Genomic DNA, 27,650 nt, shown 5'->3' with positions numbered 1-27,650 from the left:
CTTTCATGTCCTCGCCCACCTTCTCCTGTGTCGAAAGACTCTTACCCTGAAGGCCGAGACTTCACATGGAGCCACATAACGCGCAGGAAATGATTGCGCACTTCAAAGACTGACATGAAGATGTTTTGACACATTTAAATTAAAACACATTTTAGAAAGTCATAATGTCTCAATGACCCCTGCTCTTCTACATGAACACCGTCTGCTGTCATTTCTCATATTTGAAAACCAGGATGACTTTCCCTCACATCCCCTTTTCTCTTTACACTCAACCTGCCTAATTCTTTCATCACCTTGTCCTTTTTCATGTCAGTTCCTCCACAACTCTTATCCTAGTGCATCAGCCTCAAGGTCAAGAGTCCCAGAGAAGAGACATACATTGTGCAGGAGGATTTTACATGAAAGTGCATTTGATCACATTTCCATTTAAAATAAAACAAGTACAATAAGTACAGCTCATCCCTATCAGAAACAAGTACTTGCAGTGTCTGTCTCCTAAGCAGCACTCTTCTCTGAGAGTGAACCTTCTTCTGATCAACCAACCCTCAGGAACATGCAGCTGATTCAGTTCTTATACAGCATGGGGTCTGCGTAATTTGACGCCAGCCTCACATGGATGTAGATGAGTTGCACATCTGCTCATCCAGAGTCTGATCTGAGAGTAATTTGAAGCCTGAACTATAATACCAAAACATTGTATCGTTACTTAGCAAAGGGACATAAAAAGTTAGAATAGCTCAATAGATCACATTCAAAACAATCAGAAACAAATGGCATTTTTTTAGATTTAACCTCTGTTTTTAAACTTTGTGAAATAAAAATAGGAGCCGAGAGTTGGAAAATACCAAACCAACATGTTCCCCTCCCTCCATTCACATCATTTCCAATACCGCCATGCCTTTATCTTCATCTGTATCCATTCCTCACCCTTTGTCTCTGTCTCGGTTCATTTCATGGTTTTTAGCATGAAGTCGATAGAAATATTGTTGCACATGAAATGACGTGTCATGATTTATGTTCCAAGAAGCATGAACTTCACGCGGGGTCACAGGTCAGAAAACTTCTGTCGTTTTCAATGCCGCCCCTTCTGTTTCACCCCCCTTTCACAAATAACCTTTACACATGGTATTTATTTCCTCTTCTATCTCCGGTCTGCCCTGTCATCCTCCGTTTTATGCCTCATCCTCTACTCTCCCCCCCCCCCCCCCCCCCCCTTTAAACAGTGTCACAGTGAGCGCGGACACACCTAAAGGGATCGATGGGCAAAATGATTGAAGAAGCCAATCCAATTTACTTCTAGCGAAGGCCTATCGACTCCAGTCTGCTGCTCTAAATAAGAGTCTGGATGCCCCATTGAGAGAAGCACCGTTTCCACTCGGTTAAACACCAACACTGCTTTCCACACCACCTTGCAGATACAATTGTCAGCTATACGTATACATTAACTCTTGTTCCACTCTAATAACAATTGTGGTTTCTTCAGTTGTTTTTACCTTTCATACCAAACATCAGATCTTGCTGCTGCCGTGTTCTCAACGGTTGTTTGAAAATATGAGGTTATTTCTCCTTCGACTCGCTGAAATCCTACATTATTTACGTCTGGCTTTTGTAATGCTCACAGATTTCAAAAGCCTTGCTGCCTACTGTGGTCAAAACACGGCTTCATAAGGAACATTACAACAGAAAAATCTGATCTTTCCACAGCCGTGAATGTAGAAGATGTTTCTGACAGATTTAAGAAAAACATTGGCATACTTTACACTCTTTTACAGCAGCGGTTCCTAACGTGGAGTCTGGGTCTCTCTTTGGAATCTCTAGAAATCACAGTGGGTGCCGGAAGACTTTGAATGTTCAGACTTCAGAATATTTTTTGTGTGTTGGAGGTGTCCACCAGCACTTGGCCTCACTGGAATGTTTTGAAACATCAAAAATGGGTGAGGGGGTCTGCAGCCATTTTGTTCTAAATGAATCTATAGGAAAGTCTCTAAAGAAAAACTGTTTCAAAGCGTCACATTTTATTGTTGCTGACACTTCTGCTGACTCCATACCAGAGTACAAGAACACAGCTAAGCTGCTTTCTGAGCTTATAAGGAACAACTCACAGTATCTGCTCCTCTCTATTTGACTGTAGTCAATCAGCTGGTTGTAGCTCAGATCCACCAATAAAACAGTGGAACCAAATGACCTTTTCACATCCTGTTTGAATGAGCCGAAGTCTGATTCCATCAAAAGCGGCCTCCCACCATGACATTGAGCCAGCTATCCCACCAGCTCACTTTTAGACACTACAGAGCGGGGCAGAGCTCCACGCAGCTTGGCTACCATGGTGATAATAAAGAGGACGGAGAGACGACACTGAAAATAGCCTGAGACGGGACGCCAACAACGGGGCAAAAAAAACAGAAAAACAAACAATCTACAAAACCCCTCAAAGCAAGAGACGCAAAGCACCCTCAATACCACAGGGAGCACTCTCGTGTCATGTGTCCTGTCACACTAAATAGACAGCTGTCGGCCTAAATGAATGAACACCACAAACCATGTGTCAATTATAGAAGTGGCAAGAAGGAAAAATAAAGCAAATGTAGATTACAATCATTCTGAAACTTGGTGAGAAAGTCACCACAGCTCCTGTGCTGCATTTTTTTTTTTTCAGCTCATTGTGTCTGGTTTATTGTCTTGTGGTTTCACACTTTGTACTATTTGTATTGAACGTTGATGTGACAAACTGTACACACCCTGCCAATCACTGAACCACAGGCACCGTGAGAGATAAGCTGGTGACCACAAGGGAACATTTTATACTGACCTGACAGAGAGCGAGCACTGATCTCAATCTCAACGTATATTGTTGTAGTATGTCTTCATACTGAGCAACAGACTACTCGCAACACTTCCACCGCAGCTCCATATGGTGAGGGTGAGATATTGTTGCGTGCAAGAAAAAAGATGCAAAAACAATTGCAAACTCAACACTTTGGAATTCAATTCAGCTACATGCCTGAAGGGTTCTGTAATTTAGACATTTGTGTTGCACACTGGTTAAAAACACACCAACTGTATGAGGATAATGTTTGTTTAACATTTGTCAAGATTAGCAAAATATGACAAAGGTGCAGAGAAAAAAGAAATGTCAACAGGTTGGCCAGCGTGGCTCACTGCCGATGATGGCAAGGAGTGCTCTTAATGAGAGTCTGGTTGGATTCTCCTACAGGCCTGTGTTATGTTGGTACGTCTGTGTGTGTGTGTGTGTGTGTGTGTGTGTGTGTGTGTGTGTGTGTGTGTGTGTGTGTGTGTGTGTGTGTGTGTGTGTGTGTGTGTGTGTGTGTGTGTGTGTGTGTGTGTGTGTGTGTGTGTGTGTGTGTGTGTGTGTGTTGTTCGTGTGTGCACGTGTCCTCGGACAAGGGAAGGGGGCTCAGCACCAGTGTAGCAGCCCGTGGGTTTAATTTTAGACTCTCGCCTTAATGAGAGGACGAGTGTGGCTGTAGATGATACCGCTCTCCCGATGAAGCATCATTACGGCCAAAGAGGGGAGAAATAATTAGAGTCGGAACGTACTCCTTCTCCCCCTGTGATGAATTTGCATTAGGAGGACATGGCTGGTAGAGACAAAGATATTCTCTGCTCATTTTGCCATTACACTGAAGACAAGCTGTGGGTTGTGCAGCGTAAACAGGTGCATAAAGGCAATGTGCTGATGTGCAAGTGCTGGAAAAGTAAAAGCTAACCGTGAAAATATTCATAATAACTTTGACTGTCAAACCAGAGGAAAGTCAGCTCTTATGGCACTCTCTAAACATCTATGTAAAAGAAAGTTTACCACAAGGACTATCTTAACAGCTTCAACAGTTTAAGTGTCACAAGCAACAGTGATGGAAATATTAAAAAAAACTAAAAAAAACATTGGTTTTGCTATTTCAGTGATCACACTGGGACGGATCTGGGTGTGCAAATAGTGAATATTTGGTTTGGTGTTAAAACCAAATGAAATGAAAAATGTTCATAATGTCTTTCATTCCACAGCTTCCAACAAGAGGATGTTCAAACTACTCTCCCAGACACACAGCAAGTAGATCAATCATTGTATCTATTTATTGAAAATCTCTGATGCAACTTAAGACAAACTTCTTTTTATTGACAGAGAAAAACAACCATCAAGAGCTTTGATGACTCAACACACCATCATCAAACCATCATCTTTTCTTCTTTCACCAATAATCCAAAACCTCCAAATATTCCATTCAAAGAGACATGAAATGACCAGAAAACAGGATTGACAGATCAAATACGTGCCATTTTTCCATTCATCATTCACTCTTTAATCATATTATTATGAAGCACTGTAACCTTCAGGTAGTTTCATTCATTCAGGACAAAACTAAACACGAAGCTGACTTAACGTCGCCTACGGACCTTGAAGAGCAGTGAAAAGCTCCGCTTTCTATGTACAAGATAAAAAGAAGGTACATCACCTTTCTCTCTGCACACGTCAGTGAGGATAAATCTCTGTTTGTGCGCCCGCTGCATGAGAGCACAGTTCAGCTGTCATATTCCCAGTGGTTGCGTATTCCTCGACGTGACCGTTGCGACTGAATGACAGTAAAGAGAGACGAGCGAAGTCCCTCACCCCCCCCCCTCCCCACTAAACACAAACACACACACACCCATATCCCCTCCTCCCCTCCTACCACGTCCCTCCCCTGACCCTCCCTCCCTGCTCTCCCCTCTCACAGTGGGATTAAAACAACCTTTTGTCTCCCCACAATAGGGGTTAAACATTTCCTGGTATCACATGAACTGCTACCAGAATCCACAAAGTTACCAGGTGTGTGTGGCTTTCTTTTTTTTTTCTTCTTCTTTTTTTTTTTACACACATTTGTGCAACAGTATTAATTATTCACAAAGTTATTTGTTTGGCATCGGAATCAACTGTCAGCGACATGAGGAGATGACAGAGCATAACATCCTGCTGTAAGAAATTTGGCAGAGCATAAAAGCAAAACTGACAGTATAATTGCAAGTTAAATCAAAAGGCAGCCAATGTACACTGAAATGACTGTCAGCTGCACCGATTGTGTCAGAGTCAATGCAGCCGGCAACACGTTCAATAGAGGGTGGAGGAGAAACACAACATCTATGGGAATTAAAGAGAAAAGCCTTAAGGCACATCCTAAGGACTTCCTTTCCCATCCGGTGAGATGCCAGAGAAAGTGCTCACCTCCACTCCACAGATGTCCCCCTGCAATCTAATCTAGTTGACTCGGTGAAGGGAAGCGTAGTTATTGCCGACTCCTTGGCTGTATTACTGGGACCCGCTTTAAAAGAATAGACGCGGAAAGTCTTTTGACGTCCGTTAGCTATGGTTGCAAAGGGCAACAATGGTTTGAAAGAGTCATTTTTCTGTGGGCCCAGCCTTAAATAACACTCCCCTCGCTACAAAAGCAGAGAAAATGGAACATTATCTGCATCAAAGCCTATTGTCCATCAAACTGAACAATGACCTGGACTCAATTATTCCACAAGCACACTTTCACACTCCTCACGCTCTTATTCCAGTGATGTAAAGTTCATTTACTTCTCAACCGTGTGGTTTATTCTTAGTCTTGTACTCCATCATTTTGTAGAAAACAACAGCTATGAGCAGTTAAAATGTTTATTCACAACTGCCTGTGCAAGATTGCAATTTAAACAAGAGAGTTGCATCATAAAACATAAAACACTGCTCAAATGTTGTCTCTTACTTTCCATTTCCATTGAGTGGCTGGTCAATAACTTAGAAAAAGGCAAAAGATTCCAGGGTTTTGTTGGACAGTTGATTGTTTTCCTTTCAACCCAACGAATCAACGCCTTTTTTTTGTTTGTTTGTTTGGATTCATAGGATTTCACTGTTATTTTCAAACAATTATTAACATTTTACTTGGGTGTGGTGGAAAAATACTGAAATGTAAGAATTCTTTTAAACCACAAGAGCCCATTGTCTACTGCTATTGGTTAAAAAAAAAATGCTTGACTACGGGCGAATGAAAACAAAATAAACATTTGGTTTGAGAATTCCGATCAGCCTCATGTTTTCGCCACAGACGATCACAACTTTTGAACTTCACTAGAAAGAAAATCATTGAGTCATTATAGGATAATAAAATGCTACAGAGACAACACTGTACACTTTCCTCTTGATGAGACAGAACCTGTGACGGCCACAAAAACACAGCAAAGGCCTCCACTGTATAAAACACAACTCCTTTTTTCAGGCGATTCTACACAAAACTACATATCTATGAATATTCTGCCTTCAGACTGCTCATTTAAACACTTCTGTACTGATGAATTAGTGCTATAATAAAATATATGCGCGCTTCTACCTTCAACACTCATTTGTTAGCACTGGCTTTACAAATAGCCACTTAATAATTCCGCAAAGACATATGAACCCTGCCTGATCCATTGGGACGTGATTAGTGGCTTCACAACGTGGTCACTGTTGAGTATATCATTTTCACCCACTCACAGTGATGAAACCATCAGCCGACAGACTCTCAGAGCTCCACTGGTGGTCAAAAGACCCCAAGTGTCCATGTTGCAAATTTAACTTAATTCACTAATGAACGGCCTCTGCAGTTAAATATGTAAACATAACTCAGCGTGTTAAAGCCTCCTCAGTGTCCGACGTCATGCATGAGCAGCCATTATTGCAAAAAATGTATCATAAATAAGAGCATTCACTGCAGCAGACGCCTTTCAGGGAAATGATGGATAGTGGTGAGATGTATGGATTATTGTATGAAATGAGTGAAAGGGCCATATTTCACTGAGCGAAGGGCGTGATTGACCAAGTCTAATGGGCATTATTTCTGCACACTGACTCTGTAGAGTGGAGACACTGGGCGATCCCTGCCAGCCCATTGCTCACTGAGACACACACTGAGATAGGAGCGGCGCCCTCCCTGCTCTTTGTCACGACACCAATAGAAGAACAATATTTCAATGGCAACTGCATATTTCAATGGAAACTTTTAACAGGACAAAGTTCATGCTGCAGTCTAGACTGGCCCCTTCGAACAAGATCTGCAAACTGCGGGTGTGTGTGTGTGTGTGTGTGTGTGTGTGTGTGTGTGTGTGTGTGTGTGTGTGTGTGTGTGTGTGTGTGTGTGTGTGTGTGTGTGTGTGTGTGTGTGTGTGTGTGTGTGTGTGTGTGTGTGTGTGTGTGTGTGTGTGTGTGTGTGTCTTTGTAGATCTGTGGGTGTTCGAGGCGAGGATACCTTTTGAGGTTTCCTATTCAGAAAAGTGAATGGGAGTGAAATATGATTGGCTCTGAGAGATAATGAGGGGCTGGGTTCACAAGGCTATCAAGGCAGGGGTAGGGAGCACTTGTGAAGCACTTCAGTATTGCCAGAGACATTGAAAGGACAAGTAAGAATGATTTAGTCTTTAAAAGTTTGCTCCAAATACATTGCTCCAAGAAATTTCCAATGCTTGTTTGAGCATTGAATACAAGATTGTTTAGTTTCTAATTATCAGGTCATGTTGAGTAAATAAACCGTGACAGTGGTTCTTTATAAAGTGATAAAGCATGAAAAAGGCTTGATTAGACAGGACAGTGCTGTCCTCTGGCTATCATTGTGCTTCCTCCTCAGCCGTGTCTCTATCAATTTTAGTCTTGTTAAGTCTGGCTGAACTTATTGTGCCTCTGTAACAGCGAGATTTGGTGTCTCAGGTGTCATGTGGCGAGGGCAGCATGATAACAGGTATCTGGTTAACTATCAAAGACGCTGAAGGAATTTCACCCGCAAAGACGGCTCTTGCATCGAGCGGCATTGATGACACCAGCGTCGGCGTCGAGCTCGGGGGACAATGAGAAAGACAAAGCAGCCGGGGTCTTAAGGGAATTTACATGAATTACAGCAAGACGCCCATCGGGACGGCCACGACCTCTCCTCAGTTTTTTGAAACCAAACAAGACCCTTGATCCCGCCCATCAACACACAACTACACACAGACACACACACACATGCACAAAGACACACCAGCAGAGGAGAATGGTGTGACTGGTTTCCATGGTGCCATGAGGCTCAGTGACAGGGCTGGAGTGTTAACATGCTCGCAGACAACAGAGCGAATGATGGAGGGAAAAAGAAAGGGACAGAGGGAGAGTGAGAGAGGCAGAGGGAGCGCAGTAAAAAAAAACAAAAAAACAAAGCAAGCGTAGAAAAGGAAAGATTTACCACACACAGGCAGCAGACCATCCCAGAGGTTAAGGACCTGTAGTGTGGCGTATCGTATTTCTTTTTAACTCAAAGGACCTTCGTGACACAATTCAGAATACACAATACTTCAAGTTAACAGAAGCCAGAGCAGCACCAGTCCCCTTTTTTCCTTCATTTGCACTGTTTACACCATCGTTTTTAGTGCTGCTGCCTAAAGTGTTATGTGATTATTCAGTTTTTTGTTAATTTAGGCCTTACGTTTGCAGTTTTGACCATTGTTTATGTCATTAATAACATTGTATTCCACTAGCAGACCATTCAAATGCAGGAATTAAATGTCACAAGACACAGGCATAAAATACATGTCAGGTTTTTGTCAAAGAAAACCACAACGGTTATAAAAATCTCTTGACACGCATACGTGACACAATCTCTTACCCACAACACCCACGAGCAAATCATCTATCTTATTGACTGAACTACGACATTCCCCTCAAGTGTCTTATTCAGGGAGCATCCATCTGTGCAAGAGCAAAATTAGAAACATGAAGTTATTTCTAAATGTTGAAGTACAACAAATTGTGAAGCTCAGACAGACTCGCCCACGTTTTTCATCACTTTCTCGCTACGATTCTGCACGCAAATTGCAACGCTAACAACTATATCAATCATAACACTTAACTCGCCAAGGCTGCTGCTGCAATCTTGGAAAGCGGCGACATTCCTGAAACCAGATCCAATGATGCAACAAATCGCTCAAATTAGACATTAACACGGGATGTGAACATGCACTCTACATAAAAAAATAAAAAAATAAAATCTGTCTGTCTTCTATCGGACTTTACCCAACTTACTGTCACAGAGGACTGGAGGCAATCTGAGCACCAGGTGAAGACACACCCTGGGACAGGCGACCAGTCCATTACAGGAAAAGACAGAGAAACACCAAAATTCACACTTAAAAGAGTCACCTGATGATCTCAACAGCATGTTTTGGGACTTTGGGAGAAAAACCCAGAGAAGCGGTCCTCCAAGCACGGGCTCTAATAAGCCTGATATGCTCTCTGTGAGACCACAGAGCTACACCACAGCCCTGTCATATAGACTTCTCTATTGAAAAGATAAATTCTATAATCATCACACCAATAATGCCACTGAGGTCCCTCAAATCTTGAATCATGTGGACCAAAAATAAAACAGCAAATAGACGAAATAGAATTCCATAAACAGGCTTTGTGTTTTTTTGCCATTTGTCCGGTTCATATTTCAAATAGATATTTTGGATTAAAATCAGTCTGACTGTTGGATATGATGGGAATGTAACCGACAGGTGGTGTTTCTGATGTACTTGAAAATACTAGTAGTTTACAAGTGAGTGCAGGGAAATAATACTTTCTGGAAATAACTCTGCCATTACTTTATCTCCACCAATTAGGTCTAAGAATGTGACCATACAATGGCTGTGTAAATGTAGCGGTGCTGAGCTGTCAGAATTATCAGTTTAATCACTGATTCATTCATTGATGATGATGCTGAGATAAACTACCAACATGAGAATAGCAGGGTGCAAGTCTTATGAAGCAGTGATGTTCAGTCCTGCTCCTGAGGATTGCTCTTCTCTTCACGAGACAAGATTTTAAAGTTTGGTGTGTAGTACAAGGAAATACTCACTTAACTAATGTACTGGTTTAACTTTAATCTGTTACTACTTCAATACTACCAGGAAGTGTGGCATTAAAGTAACTTGACATCGTTCACAACACTGCTGAAAGGACAGATGGTCTGAGCTGAAATAAAGCTCCACATACAGTAAAATATAATTTTCCATTGAGACTTAGCTGTTCCACTCTCGCCACAACAAAACATACATTGGAATTATGCACTTGTCATCCACAGTATTTTGGTTTAACTGTATGATTCCCAGAGGCCTTTTTATGGGTTTTTTTAAAAATGTAATGTGTATTAAATGTGTTGTTTTCGTTTAGTTCTTCATCTTCCCCTTGCAATAAAAAGTTATGCTAATATTTCCAGTGGGTTCATTTTCAATTCTGACAATAAAACAGGCAAAATAAATTACAAATATTTGTTTACAATCAGTCTACTATTCCTGCCAAAGCCGTGTGCAGTAGCAATGCTGTTGATCTCACAGCTTTTAGTGCTTACGTTAAAACTACAACACAGGTTCTGCAAAAACCAGCACATATTTCTCTTTCAGGAAAAACACCGCCATCACTGCCATGAGAGTAAGTTAAATAGGAATCCCTCTCCCTTTGGCTATTGTTAGCCCACCACGTACAAGCCAATGACTTTGAGCGGCTCGCCAACAATAGCCATACAGTATATCGCAATATGGCAAGTATTCATGTGGTAATGAGGCGGGACAGGAAGCACTGCCGCCTGGTTTAGACACGGTGTGCGTATGTGTGTGTGTGTGGGGCTTTCGTCCAACTGCAGAGAGCACCGGCTGAGGACATGAGGGGAGATGGAAGACATCCAAGAGTTGGAGAGAGAGAGGCCCACTGAGCAGGTCTTCTCCTCTATATGCTCCATACTGTCACCCATAAGAAGATCATCCTCGGCCCAGTGAGCAGTGAGCATCCGCGGGTGTCAATACACCCCCCCCCCCCCCCCCCCCCCAACCCCACCACACACACACACACACACACACACACACACACACACACACACACACAGCTCTTCTCCCTCACAGTTTGTGCATGTGTGCTGATCCCTGCGTCCATATGCGTCCACAGAAGGCGCAGGCATGTGTGCGCCTCCTCTGCTACCCCACCAGGACCAATTTCCATCCACCGTCTGTGTGAGAGCGCGCGATCGATGCTGCATGGGGCGGCATCCAGCCTGTTCATTACTGTTGGCAACACTGCAGCCATAAGCACAAACACCCTATACCCGCTGACGCGCTGCACACCAGCCTGATGCGGAATAGACGGACGACGGGCAGGTAACAATGTGCTTAAGCATCAACCGTTACTTTACAAGCAGCCATGGACTGGACTTTATAGCTCAGCTGTCGATGCTGACCCACATTTCATTAGTTTTCATTAGTTTGTTAGCCAACCACAACAACAGCTGAGGGAGCTCGATGTCTCCAGAAGACATTTTTGAAGTCCATGTTTGTGGCAGCAGGAGGGGAATGAGATTTTCCTTCGTCCCTCCGTCTCCTCTTCTTCATCCTCACCCACGCTGTGTCCACAGCTCCGATACCACCTGTCTCCACGAGCCAACACCAACATACAACTTCGGAGATGTAAATAAATGAAAACTCAACATTTTGCATTAAGCAGACAGTGGCTTTATGTTGCATTTTTGATGTACAAATTGCAAACAAATAATAGAATGAATGAATGCTCGCTCGGGCTGTGGAGGGAAAAAGCTAAATAAGAGGAGTTAATTAATCCACATTAAATCACAACATGATTCGTTTAAAGTTTAGGGTGAAAAATGTTAAACAGACTCTGAGGAAAACTAATGCAACAGTTTGAAGGCTAAATCGTTTTCCCATTCCTACATATTTTCTATTGAACAGTTTAGGGTCTCATTTCAACAGTTTTTAATTACATTTCTATATTTTTCTGAAATGCAGAAATGCCAGTTTATAATTCAGAATTTTGCGACAGAGTCACGAGATTTCAACAGGTTAAAAAGGTGGTGTGGCATTGAGTAGTTGAAATGTAAAAGGTCTTCTATCAAAAAAAAAAAGAAGTTTCAAGTCAACAACCCAATTCAGAGTGCTTGATATGAATAAACATGTACAGGCTGCAAGGGAAATGGGAAAAGTGAATAAAAATCTATGTTGCTTGAGGGTCAGGTCACTTGTACCACGTGCACTTAGCCACTGTCATGCCATCAAGAATGAAGACTAACTGTAAGCCAATAACTAGCTGGACGGTCCCTTTTCAGAAAAAACAATTGGATCACCAGACACCTTTTTAGTCCCCCTTAGGTCCATCTCAAATCAACAACATTCAAATCAAATTAGATTTAAAAATGACAAAAATAATTAATCTGCTGGCTTAATTAAAAAAATTTTTACAGTATGAAGAGTATTAACTTTGTCAAGGTTGTGCATGTCTATGCAGGAATTATAAAAAATACTCTAACAACACGTTATAACATGTAGACCAGTGGGAATGTGTATCCGTCTTTTCAAAAAAGCGGCCTTTCTTGCTTCGCAATGCTTCATGGTAACCTGCAGTGAATGGGCAAAGAAAGGTATCAAAGACTTTGCCTTCTGCATGCAACATAAAAGCCTTAAAAACAACTACCCACCTGTTCTGGGAATAAACAGATGGCAAACCTACCACCTTGGACCACCTGCATTTCAGCAAAAGCTCCATGTTTAGTGCTTCTCTTTCTCTCTTTTTTTTTTTAATAAGCATAGAGAGGGATATTAAATGCTTTTCAGAAAGTCCAAAAACAGACAATCTGAGCTTTGCCTTATGACTCCTGTGCCAATATTAAATCCATATCACAACTAAATGACTCAACAGCATAAAGGTGCAAAATAAATGCATGTACACATTAGGTTAAAATAATACACATATCTGGTGAAGGTGAGACCAGCTGTAAATATAGATGTTGGGGTAGGAGTATTGATAAATTTATTATAAGGTAGTTTAATGGACTTGTGGACACTGCCTACTTACATAATGCATTCGTTGACGCCCCACCCCAACCTTAACTTAAAACTAACCTCAGTTTAACCCGAAAAATTCTTGTGATCAAAATATTTTGTATTATGTTTATTTTATTTTGTCCCCAAATTTCAGACAAGTCCTCATAACGCGAGTACGTAAACAAGTTTAGTTGCCCTTAATGTTGGAAAAACACACCCAAACACACGCCCATGCACACAAACACACTATGTTGCTGCAGGTGTTGAGATAAAAATGCAGGGGGAGTGTAGACAGAGAGATGTGAAATAAAGAAGAAAGAAGGTACATGCCAAAGGCAACAGAGAATTAAAGTGAGGAGAAGAAAAAGAGGAGTAGAAGCAAAAAGGACTGAAGGTGTGGAGGTGTTGGCTTGTTGGCTGCTGTCTGTATGAGTGTGTGTGTGTGTGTGTGTGGGGGGGGGGGGGGGGGGGGGGGGGGGGGGGTGGACTATGTACATTCCTGCAATATCAATCCACAAATGTGTTTATGTATGTGTGCAGCTGTGCCGGGCTGGCGTACGGAGACATTACAGAAACATGAATCCTCTGTTGTGTTCATGTTACGGTGTGAGTGTACTGTAAAGGCTCAATTAACAGTTGGGTTCGTCTCCACAGCAAACAAATAACAGGAAGGTAAGAACCGGCCAAAGAAACAAATAAGGTGTCATGGCTCTACAGTGGCTGATTTACTTTGTGTAATAATAACGTCAATCACAATTAAAGTTTGTTTAATGGCAGAAACTGATTGTGATTGTGTGTGTGTGTGTGTGTGTGTGTGTGTGTGTGTGTGTGTGTGTGTGTGTGTGTGTGTGTGTGTGTGTGTGTGTGTGTGTGTGTGTGTGTGTGTTATTGATCTGATCTCACCGAGCAGGTTCCCTCAATTGGGTTTTCAAAGTGTGGGTGGATCAGTAGCCCCCCCTCAAAGAGTTTGGACCACACTGCAGAGCCCCCAGGCCCCCCGACTCTCTCTCCACACATGCTTTGTCTCACAACATTTATATACATATATTTTATCATCTTACATGTGTCCATTAAATTCGCAAATAAACCTGTGTGTTTTGATCAAATATAAATAACAAAACCAAGAAGAAGAATACTGTCTCTGTTGTTTTTTATTGGCACACCTGATACATAATAGATCCATCTGCTCCAGAGACCTCTGTGGGAGGCCCACCTCACACTTGGGGGAAAAAAAAACATTTTAGAAAGGATGGGAAGATTTTCCAAACATTTTCATCGAACCACCATAGATTAAAAGTCCAGTCTTGGACTTCTTAAAAACTCACTGGCAATAGTGGTTGATGTGGATGGTGGCTCAGTAGCTCGCCGGTTCGATCCCATATAAAACAGACAATCGAGCAAGGCGGCGAGGTGGGGCGGAGACAAAAGGCAGCAGTCCAAACAGGCACTTTCCAAAAGCCTTCACATCCTCCTGAATCCAATCAGATGCTATCAGACCAAATTTAACCGGCCTGTAGTCAGTCTCCAGTAATTGTTGTCATTACAATACTCTGTATGAGGGCAGAGAGGCTCGTAAAACGCTGTATAGAAATATTCGATCATTATTTTAATGGCCTAAACCTTCACATCAATCAATTATTCTGAGGTGGGTCATCATGTCAGCACGGATTCATTTATGATCTGCAGATATGGAGCTAAACTTAGATTGTGTGAGTTCACATCTAATCCAAGAATCTCTGCGAGCAAATTACAATGAGAGCAGATCCTAAAAGGATGGGACGCTTCCTATTAAAGTGCAATTTAGTTTATAAAAACAGAGAAAATTTAAATATCAGGTTGTCTGCCTGCGCATTTCCTGTTATGGTCCGAGGTCGATTCAGGCTTGAAGCATTGTTTTAAAGCATTCACAGTAAGTGTGATGCATTAAACAATCCACTCAATGCATTACAGACAGTGTGATGTGTCTCCGCTGTTTTTCTGTTTTCTAAATCGCCCATTATTAGAGAAGGGCCTCAAAATCCTAAATCCCACTTAAGACTCCTCTCTACCTCCCACTGTCTCGCTCTCCTTCACCAGGCTGCTGTTTTTCCCAGCCTCCCTGCTCTGTGGTGCAGGTGACAGCACAGGGACAATGGGATGATATCAGCGGTCCACTCCGAGCAGCTTGTCCGCATGCCTCACACTAACAGGCTGCTGCAACTCGAGTGTGGCACATTGTAAAGTTTGCGAGAGAGGAGAGAGCGCAGGGAGAGTCGGGGCCAGTGAGGGAAACCGTCACCCAGACTGGACTGCTCAACAAATTGAGAAAGCAATTTTATTTAGAAATGCTGAGGCGGAATACTCCGTTTTCTGTGTATGTGGACACTGATGAAAGCGAGGTACACTGAGCTTATAGGGCGAATGCATATAGCTGAGTCTGTGTGGGCAGGACTGCAGACTGTGCTGCCTTTTAATTACAGCACCGCTCCTTCCTCCTTCTCTGACAATGTCTCACGCATGTACAAAAAAACACACACTCGCGCAGCACACCTGCCATGAGGCGGATTGGATTTACACTGCATCAATAATTCAAACTCATATATATCCCCAAAACACACAAATACACACACACGCATGCAGACACTCAATACAGGTCGTCTTTATCTCATTTAGAAGAGGCAGTGGACGAAAGCCGCGGAAACACACTGCAAAACGGAGAGAGGCAGAAAATAACCGTGGCTCTGGGCTAACACATCTCACACAGCTGATCTTGTGTCATTACAGCACAAATCGCATTAATTATTAAACCAGGGATGGGCTCCGTAACCACAAACTATAACAGGGCATTTTGGCAATCAACCTGTCCTATTCTTAGTAACACCTGACTAAAAACAGCATCCCTGGGCTTCTTATTCTCACCATTTATCACAACACTTTATCCAAAGCTGGCTGAGCACCAGGCGCGCTGTCGGAGAGACGCTTTCATCCCCACCAGTGTTACGTATTAACCAGATTTCATTTGCCCTTGTTTTAGCAGCTGAGTACAGGATGCGAATGGGCTGCAGTTATTGTTGTTTTGGTCTCTGTTGTTTTGCAGAAGCAGCCGATGATCCATGAATATACCACAGCCCTATACCAGAACCTACACCTTTTTTGGGTATGTTGGTTGTATGGACATAAACGATTATCGTGTCAATTATACTGTCTGCTTTCTAAACAATTTTTGATATATATTTTTCAATATAAATAGTTTTTATCTTTAATATAAACACAGACGAAAGCTCCTTATTTATGGCAATGCAACAAATGTATGCAAGATATTAAGCTTTCTACTGTCTAATCAATAAAATTACTCACATCAGGGTATTTTTTGCAGATTTGGGAAAAACAAGTAGCAGAAGTAGGACGCCATATAAGAGAAGTTTATCTTCAAGCAGTGGGCCATTCTTGTTACATGTGGAGAAAAGCATGTGTACGTTTAAGATGGGTAAAAATGTATGTATTCTGACAGAAGAATACCTGCAGTTGTTGATGTACGGGTCAAATGTCAAAGAGAAACAGAAAAACCCATAACGTGACAAGAAATTGTGTTTTTTTTAAATAAAGTAATGTGAAACTGTCAAATATTTGCACTTCAGTAATGATCAATTCGACGTGTGAAAGAGACCCTACGGTGGCCACAAAACTCAAATAAAATCATTGTTTGTTCACAGCTGCTTCGAGCCTCGAGGGAAATCCCTGCTCCCTTTCAAGAGCTCGTCGTAAAGACATGAAAACACAACTCTTTAAACACCAATGAAAATACAGCTGTACGTGTTTAACTCAGGGATGCTATAACTGAAGCTCACCTTTAGGTGACAATTAAAAGAAAAAGAAACATAAACTTAACGTACAACATCCCCAAACATCCTGGTCCCTGAATTCAAGTGACCGCCTAATGGATTCCTATGAACGTGTTCAACTACCTCTGGAATACACCGAGCAAAACCTCCTGTATTGATCATACCACCCATTAGCACTTTGAACCAAGCTTTTATTGGAAACGCTTAAAGTGGATTCCTTTAAAATGTTTTGAGAAAATGGATCCTCTGCACTACTAGGATACGATAATGCATCCACAGTGGATACATGCTGCCATTAGGCTCTGAACACATCGGTGCTGCAAACATAAACAAGGACACCTGACCTTGGAGGCGACGATCTAGATATTCCAACAAAGGTAGTGAGGCTCACTGTTGCTTCAAGTGGATGTTTATAGAGGGAGTCTTCAAGTTCTCCTGGCCCTGGTAATTTATTCACTTGGATCTCAAGCACAGAAGGGGGCAGGAATTTTAAGGCGCGCCTAACAATTGGGCTTTTCTTTCCACAAAACTGCATAATTATTGAGGTTAATTCAACCCAGAGCTTGTGCGCTATTGTCTTTGAATATGGCTGCTACTGCTTAAATGAATAAATTAGTGACAAAACGAAGCTAACAGACAAGCATTGCCTGAATGCACAATGTCAGACACACTGGCTCTGAGGATAAGGAGAAGCTGCGAGAAAAAGCTGTCCCTTGATTTGGTGGAGACAACGGATTTGTCATTTACAAGAATTCAGGCCTGACTTTTTTCGGTGATATGAATTCTCTGGTATCTTTGCAACATCCTCAATTATTCACAACCTTGGGGGATTTGACACAGCTTGTGTTAGTCTCTGTGGTCTCTTTCCCCTCTGCTTCGTTCTTGATAAGCAAAACCAACATTTCTATAGTTGTAACAAGACGCCTTGTACTCTTCTGAGAAATGATATGACACAATGGGACATATGGTCACAGTTAAAATGTCTTAGATGACAACATGGACAACAGGGTAATGAGAAAAGTGTCGGAATGGATTTTTTTTTTTTGTGTGTGACTAGATAACCATTTTGTTAATTCAAAAACCCTCCCCAGGGGATTTGTTGGGAGCCGAGTGTGTTCACAGCTTGCTAAAATGTGTTTTCTCACATATCCACCCAGATCTATTTGTTAAAGTTACACAGCAGTTTGCAACTTCACGGAATTTAAAATAGGTTGGGATTCCACCACTAACCTTGTGTTTACGTGTAAAACAGCAAAAGCGTGAAAGTGTGCATTTCCTCATGAAGTCCACTGATTTGGTGCTGCATACATTTGTGGCACCACTTGACAGCAATTAAAAAAGTATTACAAAATGAATATTGTCTAAAAACGTGTTGTTTAAAATGCCAATTAGGTGAACCTATTCCATTATCATGCTGGCAACTGTTTAAAACTGTGCTCCGAGCCGACTGCCAGAAAGCAATGGTAATATGCCTACAATGCAAATGCCAGCATGCTGAGGTTGAATAAGTTTAAGGCTTACAGCGTTCAGATCATAAATTCTTTGGCTGGCATGCCAACATCTGTTCAATAAGGCTCAACACAACTCACTGAAGCTGATTAAAATGTTTCACTTTCGCTGTTATTCGGTCAGAAATTAAAATGTATCCAGGATTGTGGGGGTGGCTTATTTCAGCAGGGCAGACCATGGATATGTTGCCCGGGCTGACACAATGAGACAATCATAAAAACACACTTTTAGGATCACCGTTTGACCAAACGGTCAACTCTACTTTTTGAATTGGAATACAGATTTCGTACATGCACATGAAATCGCCACACAATAATCTGGAATCGATCGCAGTGTGACCGTTCCACGCAATTTATCACTGTGACACAATGGATCACTGTGGTTTTTTTAAACATTTTGTTGACATGAGAGGACCAGACCCAAAGACAAAGACTCTGTGCAAACGTTTTGGAACTTCCTCTGACATGTTTGCAAAGCAGTGAAAGACAAACTACCACTTCTACATTTGTTATTTAGCCATTGTTTATTATGAAGAATTATGTTTGCATTGCTTTGTTTGAGTATTTAAATTACAAATAGCAGCAGTGGATGAGTGACCCCAGCTTCACTCATCTCAAACCACTGCAGAGATCAAGCTGGTTTCTATGAACTGGTTTATAGTCCCACAGTATTATTTATATTTCACCATGGAGGCATCCATCCACTGAGGTGGGACTTAAATGGACTTAAGAATGTCCCCCTCAGGGCCCTCTATGTGCGCGTCACTGCTCTTGACACCAACGGTGTATGTCCTTGACATGACTGATGACCAGTCGGGAAGTCTCGAGGAGCTCTTGCCAGGAGGGATAAGCCTTCTGAGTGGTGCTGAGAGGCCAAGGAGGCCGCAGCTTCAGGAGCGGGTCTGAGTGCTCACTGTCTCCAGCATGTCCTTCAGGAGTCAGACGGTGAAGAGTGACTGGCCAATGAGCTTGTCTGGCTGGGCAGCGTTGATTTTCCAAGGTCCCACCCTGCTTGAGTGCTTCATTAGTGACTAAGAGCCCTGCTGACAGACTACCCGTAAGCCCAGCAGCGGGGCTAGTTTAGTACTGTGTCAGTTGCTTTTCATACGGGGCGGGGAGTTGAAGCCGCATCACACAACTTGCCCCGAGGCCAGACGACTCAGAACAAGAGGAACCTCTTCAACCCCAAAGACAACAAACAGCATTGCAAGAGAAGCAAGGTACCACTCACACAAAAGAGGGACTAATCACTTAACGGCAGGACTTCCCTTAAGCCTCTGTTGAGCTTTTTTTCTCCACTTCTAAGTCCTTGATGTTTGACTTCCAGTGAGTTCAAGTGGTCTAAAACGATCAGTATCTTCATTTCACATCAACAACTGCTTCAGCTGCATCTGAGCTTGATGATGGCGAGCATTAATTCATTCAGAATATAATCTGTTTTTCAGCTGGACAAGTACTTATACTCGAAGTTTTCTACAGATGTATCTGTTATGGGGGCAACTGCTGACAAGCTCATTCTGTGTCACAGTAATCTCTGTATTCAAATAAGAATAAAAAAGCTTCAGCCTTGGAAGAATAGCCTGGATCAGCACTTTATTCTGCATTTCCTCTCTCCATGCAGTGGTCACAATGCCAGTTAAAGCTGCCCGCTCCTTTTCCCTTCCAGTGTGTACTCATTATAGAGTAGCGAGTCAAAAAGCCCCACACAGTGGTAGGCATCCTGATCCCGGTGTGCTTTTCACATGGTAAACAGTTTCAGATGGCCCAGTATTGTGCTGCTATAATGCAGCATCTGCTTTATGGCATGGAAAAATGCATTGTCACCCAGTGTCAGTGAAAGAGCCATTGAAGGACGGCCAGGGCTTCAACGAAACGACGAGGCTTTGACCGTAACCAAGGCTGGCGGGTGGTGGTCAAGCGACCTGCATACTAGACTGTCATTGAGGTGGCGAAGCAAAGCCACGTGCACGAAAATGAAACATAAATGTACAATAGCCAAAATGGCTCTTTGTAGTCAGACCAAGTTTGAGATGAGAAACGTGAACTGCAAAAACAACTCAATATACTGCATAACTTCTCCAATGAAGCTTTGCATCCGGCCTCAGTGCAGCAGCGTAGTGGGTCAGAATGCTGCAGTGAGCACTGGAGCCCGGCCAGGCGGGAATGAGACACTATGCAGAAAGAGACAGAAGATGCCCCTTATCCCTTAACTCTCCATTAAACATTTAGAGCAGCACTGCTGCACCCCGCACAGCTGAGAGCTGCTACTGTCTGAAATGTGGGAAAAACTTCCCTTTGTCACAGAAGTGTTCGTTTATGCTGCATCTCCACACAGAGAGAAATCATCCAGCACTGTTCTGAAGGATGTTCAGGTCAATTTTCACGTATTTTAAGAAAGCGTAGTTCTGAGTGGGAGATGAGGTGAAGCAGGCAGAGGGAGAAGCAGGATGATAACAACAGAAGTGAAATTAGAGCTTGGGGACTTGTGAGATGGTATCGTGTTTGTTATTTATTCTGCATACCACCATAGTGAACAGAAGAAAGTAATCTGTGTTTAAAAATGAACAAATGTGTATCCTTGCCTGAAGTGATAAAACAAGAGCCACGATGAAGCTACACATAGAGTACACACTAATACCATCAGAGCTGAACAATGCGATACTGTATATGCAGTATCTAATGACTTCCACTTACTGCAGGTAAACCCAGAGATTGTTTTCATCGTTCATCAATTTTTCATTTGGTATTCAATAAACCACATGGTAAAACACACCTCACACTTTTGATGCTCACATATATGTTATCGTATGCCTATATGTTTGGTATCAAGAAAATCCATCTATTTAAAAAATCTGTTTATTTCTCTTTCATCACTGTTAATGTTGAGAAATATAAAATTGTCAATGACACAGACAAAAGTGCTGCATGTGCCTGGCAAACTTGTTGGTTTTTTTCAATGAGTTTCAGAACAAATGTTACAAATCCTCAAAAACCAGTGACATTTCTAACTTCTCCATTAACAACTGCAATTTGAGAAATATTTATTCTGTCTAAGCCAGGTGTGTCACTGAAATAGAAGTATATCGACAGTGATATGTCCAAAAAATAGACATGTTTTTACAAACTCACCCTGACAGCATGGCTTTTGAGTCTAATGCTCGTTTGCTCGCAATAGCCTCATGGTCTCAGTGTTGTGTTATGTCTTCTACTGTTGATAAATTTGGTTGTTGTTTTTCTTTTAATCTGTTTTCTTCAAAAAAAACATTTACAATTTGCTTGGTGGTTTGGCGGGTCGAATAGAAGCATCTCATGGGGCGGTTTTGGCCTGCAGGCCTTATATTTGACCCCACTGGTGTAATGTAAGCTTTAAAGGTTTTAGAAACCCCCCAGAACCCGAGGATGGGAACCACCGTATTAGTCAACCGTTCGAAATGTTAGAGTTCTGTTTTTCAATGGCATTTTTCCATTATCATAATCGAGTTTTGTTTTTGGGTTTTTTTTGTTTACAGATCAACAAAATGAAGTTCATATCATCTGGGTAATTCATTTAAAACAGTTTTCATGGAACCGCCAAGATGAGCAAGCAATACTCAATAACACAATAAGCTTCGATTGTTAAAATGCCTTGAACATAAATAACACATCCTTGGGATGAATACTTTTGCCATGGTACTATTTGACAGGTCAAGATTAAACCTTCAGTATTTATGTGAAAATGCACACGCAGGACATCCGTATCACTCACTCACATTTCACATGTTGCTGCTCGCCTTATTTAAAAAGTCAAATAACTGTGGCACAACTGCAGTGACCACAATTTCCCTATCTTATTATCATATCAAGCACATGCTTCAGATTCTGCTCATTTTAGCATTACAAAACACAGATATGTTGAGGTTGCTCCAGATTGAATTAACAGAGGCCCAGTGGTGAATGAAGGAGGTTACGCATGCAATTGTCCAATGTTATGTAAAAGAGCCACTTTTATACCATTTTTACCATGTCTGATGTGAAAAAAGAAGTGGTATGTCAATCAAACTGAAGTGCCATGACATGCTGTCCTGGGAGGTTTCTCTGTGGTCACCTACTCCATTATGCTTCACTTCCACACAATATGAGTCACAGGAGAGAAAAACGGATGGTCTCAAAGGATGTTATGGTTAAAAATGGACCTTCGCCACCTCCGTGCATTAGATCAGTAGTAGGTTTTATTCAGGATTCCTCCATTCATTCTTTAAACCAGCCATTTGGAAAGAATTAATTCAACAGGGCTGTGAAGGACGTGGCTCCGCCACTGCTGCCAACGCTCTGATTCCACTCGAAATTCATAAGCAAAGTCCCGTTTCAGATGAATCACAGCTTAGACAAACACGCTGGGTGAAAAGCATTCATGGGGTTTTGTTTTGAGGCCGAAATAGTACTTTCAGCTCAGCAAGGCCTCATTTTGATGCGAGACGGGGGGAAAAACAACTCACAATCAAAAGCCGGTGAGAAGGCAAGAGAGAGAGACAAGCTATCGTAACTTCTCAACATTTGGAGTGCACCAGAAAAGACACACCTCACATGTAAATACAGCAGAGGCTTGAGTCCCAGAAGTACAGTGAAACCTCGGAGACAATGGGGGAGGTCATATGCTCAGGCCTCCAGCAGGTGATTTGTTTCCAGGCTCAAAAGAAGAGAGCCACATTTCAGCGGGATCCTGGTGAGATGCGGTGCATGTCCTGGCCACCGGCTCATCCCCGGCTCTCACCCCATCCTGACCCCGCTCACCCTCCCTCACCTCGTCCGTACTTCCTCTAAGCAAACACCTGATCAATGGAGGTCTCCTGTTGAGGGTTACTCTGCTCACAAACGGAGTCTTTTAACAACTGTAAAAGGTAATGACCGCAGTAAACGTGTACTTTCACTCAATGGACACAAAAGAGTGAGAGAGAAGCAAACTACAAAGTTGAGCCACATCTAAGCTGCATCCTAAAGTTTAAACAAAGGCGGAGATAGTTTTAGTGGGGTTTTATTTTGACTCAAAAGGCAGAATTGAGGAGGAGGCGGAGGAGGGCGAAAAGCTCTTTCAAAGCATGTTTTCTGTTCTCTAATCTGTCTGTCGTTTCCACCCATACTGACACACTTTTAATTTGACTTCAAAGCTCGGGGGATTGTGAGCGATACGGATGAAACTCTGCATGAAATCAAATTTTTTCCCCTAATCATTATCTTCCCAAAACACACTGTAACCGTATGCACTGTTTCCTGCAGTGGTGCCGAGCGTCAACGCAAACTTGACATTGTTAAGCCTCAAACTACAATGTTTGATTTAAAGTCCATTTACCTGATAGGTTGAACAGCTCCATGAACAACGTGACCGACATACGAGCAAACCTGTGGGTCTTGCCCATCCCTGCACTTTGAGCCTTGGATTTCATCACTGGCACCCCCGCGATTCTCCCCCACCTTCTGATTATGGGAGTGTAGTTATCACTCTCTCCCAGGGTTGGGTTTTTGGGTGCAGGGCCAGAGTAATCCTAGGGAGTTCGACTTGGGACGCCCGAGGCTTAATTAGATTTTTTTTTTCTCCACAGACGACTGTGGAGAATCCAATCAGCCCGACCTCCTTGTAGCTGCCCTATTCTAGTCTGATTAGGCATCCTATCAGTGAAGAACGCCTACGTTTAAAGGCAGTGTTGGAGCACGTAAATCTTTAAATTCATAAAATATGCAAGGTTATTATGAATACTGAATTGCCTCAGGCTGTACCACTGCATATCATAGTGCAGACATGTACAACAACCAGACCTGGACTCAGAAGACAGAATGCAACAGGAACTTTTTCAGAGATAACAAGACTTATTTTGCCTTATTTATCTGATGTGATAGTGACAAAACAGCCAGCCAACAAAGCTAGCAAATGTAGAAATTGAATATACAGAAACTCATAAAGAAGCAAGAGAGTCCAAAGGGAAATGAAATAATCAGTAAGATGGACAAACTGTGGGAGGTCAGTGTGTAATCTGCTCTCAAGGCAACAGCTGATTTTACTGTGAAATCACATACCTACAAGCAGAGATTATTAAACAGGTTTAAATAATTCCCTAAGCAGAGTGCATACCGTGAACTGGAAGCCTGGCTTTAGAAAAAAAAACAACCTGAATAATAATCATTATACTTCAATCAGTGACAATTGAGATTTTTATTCCGACAGCAGTTTCCACAATTATGTAAAAGCCTCTGATGTGCACAGCTTGAACAGCTGAAAAAAAAAAAATTGTGTTTAGAAAGCTGGGTATGGCTGCAACACAATGCAGTTCCTGAGTACATTAACAATGTAATCCCTTGTTGCAAACCAAACACGTTTCATGAAAGCGGGGGAGACCATCTGAAGGCCTTCTGCCTCCTGCACACACCAAGACAACAACTACAACCACAATACTGACATCAAAACCGGGAGATGTATGAATTCAACCTCAGTGACACATCGCAAATGACCAAGAGTCAAAGTGTCCTATTTTTCTCTCACAGGATCTGCAGAGGCGGGCTCCCTGTCACGCAGTAAGCCCTTTGAGTAACATGTCCACCATGGCTGCACTCATGGAGAGATGTGGTCATTGTGCCTTGAGTCCTGAGAGGCCCAAGAACCAGCCAACCTTGAAGACCCCGGCATTAGGTCTGCTTCATACCAGAGTCTTTTCAACTTCTGCCAGCACAATACCAGGCAAAACCAACATAAGGGATGCTATTCATTGCCCAGATCCAAATATACAATGCTGCGATAGTGTCAAAATGTAAAGAAAATGGCAAACAAACAAAGATTATTAGTGGCATTTTTTTTCTTTGAGAGACTTTGTAATAGGTTCTTAACACCGCAGGGCTTTGGCCATCAACAATGGTGTACTGACAAAGACTCATTGATATTTCCACATGGGCCCAGAGACGAAGACCGAGCTGAAAAAGCTCAGTGTTGGCCCAGACAGCTCTCAGCCACACTAGACATTTGATTGGGTTATCAGGCCAGCCAGCCTCGGAGGAGATCTTGATAAATGAAGTTGCCATTTGTCCATTCTCCCTTCCTCACAGCCGGGTGCAGCGAGCCCACAGCAAGGAATTATCTTCATGACAATTACATTCCTCCAGCCCCTAAAGATGCCCTACCAGCAAAGAGTGGCCGTGAGGAGATTACACTGATTGCTGTTTCATTGGTCACATTTGTTGCTAAATTGCTCTGGTGCAAAGCCTGATCACTGGCTTGTTTGTGGTGGATGTCCTAGAGTCTGTTGATAACAAATTATATTCACAAATCATTTTCTTGTAAATTACATTTTTGATGTCAAGAAGAAATTGCTCAAACTTTCTCAGTCATCTGCGTTGAGGAGGGATATGTCCTTATGCTTTCATCACGTTTCCACCCGAGGTTGGACACTATTCAATACTTTTGAACTCGTATAACATGAGCAGCAATGGTGCAAATATGGAGTATTTTTATTGACAAGTAATGTACAGGTTTCATTGGTCACATTTAATATGTTGTATGTAAAATTGTTGACAATAATGCTCAACACAACTATCCAGAGATCAACATAGACCGTGACATTGACTGTCCACTGACTTAAAACAGCAAAAAGCAGCACACTGCCACAGCATGGACAGCATGTATAGCAACAGGATCACTGGAGATCACTAGTTTGCTGTAGCTGCCTGGCAAAGTGAGTCACTCTACTGGCAAACATGCCCGATGCGCATGGCTGTCTGACATTAACTGCTGGTGCCGTCGAACCTCTGTGAACATATTGGCAGTGGGTGGCTCAGCTGGTGGGTGTAAAAGGCAGGATTTGGTTTGACGGCGGCACCAAATTTTATGATTCTAATGGTTTTCTGACCTCAATCTTCCCTAATCATTCTGAAGCCCGGACAAAGATTATCTGGGTATAGATTATAATTCCCCCCCACCAAACTACACGTGGCACCAGGACTAAAAACATAAAGGCATCCCAAGTCGTCAACATTGTGCTTTTAATATCTCAAAGGATATGCCCATTTGTCTTCAGATGAATAGAGGAATCTCGGATCCACTCTTGGATTTGTTTACCATCCCATTCCTTTGTCTCCACCCGGGACTTTTTTTTCCCAGGATTCCTGTGGTTGTGTTTGGGGGGTTTAAGGGATGAAAAAGAGGGAAAGAAAAGCCCATTGGTCTCAGCGCCACAGAAACAGCATCCAGAGCCAAGCTGTCATCCCACTTGGATTAAGGGCCCTTCAGTGGTGGCTGCTGAGCCGCTAACATGGTGTCTTACCCTCGGCCGGGGTGTGGGAGGGGGCAGAGGGTGGGGCAGGGAGTAAGGGCATTAGAAGGCCTGGCCTAAATAAGACCTCGAGGTCAGCGAGAGTTGTGAACCATGGCAAAGCCACTTTGTGTTTCCATGTCAACTTTATTCATGAGCTGACAGCTAAGTGTCCCCTTCTTTCCTGTTGATTCACTGTTGCATCATGTGCTGGGGTGGCATAGATAATCTACGCCTTTGCTTTGCGTATCTCTGCAGACCCCCACTTGTGTGAGTTTATAGGATGTAGTGTTCAAACAACAGGCTGGTAAGACTGTGGAGGCTTGTGATGGATTTCTTGGCGGGGACCTCTGTCAAAATCTCCAATTTTATAAGCAAAATAAGAGCTGTGGTGATATATTTGCCGAGCCATTAGACAACACAAGTGGGCCACATCACTGTGCCAACAGGGAGTGGGATGTGTGGCACAGTTTTTCTTAAGCTTTATGCAAACGGGAGGAAAATTAGGAAAATTAAAGCTTGCGAACAGACCGGAATGAATTCAAAAGCACACTCTTTCTGAGTTCTCAGTCACTTTGGCGAGCTTACACCCTGTTTGTGGAGCGATGCCCGCCCCCCTGTTGTTTTCAGGGCAGGAAAGGGAAGCAGTGGTTGCTTTTGTGCACTACCCACTGGACCTCCAACTACCTCTCCACAACATCTGCTGCCCATCCAAAGCTGGCCGGAGGATCAACAGGCCTGAGGCCGTCTGCAGCAAAGGGTCGGCTCTCTCCATCCCTCTTCAGCAAGAGCAACTCTGTGTTCAAAGAGAGGCACCAACACCCGAGCCTCTATTGTCGAGCTCCTCCAGCATAACCCCAGCATCACCCCCCTAAACTCTAGACACGCACACACACGCACACACACACACACACACACACACACACACACACACACACACACAGTGCGGAAAGGCAAGAAAGGCCAACCCGCCAGTACAGACACAGAAAACAGACTGCCTTTGTTCCCCCATGCCCCTTCTCAGCATCGGCGGAGGTACATGATCCCCCCCCCCCCCCCCGCCTCCCTCTTGGAACCCCAAAAGCTTCTAAACACTCCCACTTTCTCCCTTTCCTCCTTCCGCCTCCTTTTTGGCGAGTGCCAAGACAGCAGTATATCTTCTGAGAATACAAAAATATACTCAAAACTCAGCTCACATCTCCGTTCGACTT

This window comes from Lipophrys pholis (genome assembly GCF_963383615.2).
Source record: "Lipophrys pholis genome assembly, chromosome: 11".
Classification (NCBI taxonomy): domain Eukaryota; kingdom Metazoa; phylum Chordata; class Actinopteri; order Blenniiformes; family Blenniidae; genus Lipophrys; species Lipophrys pholis.
Note: the sequence above shows the minus strand (reverse complement) of the source record.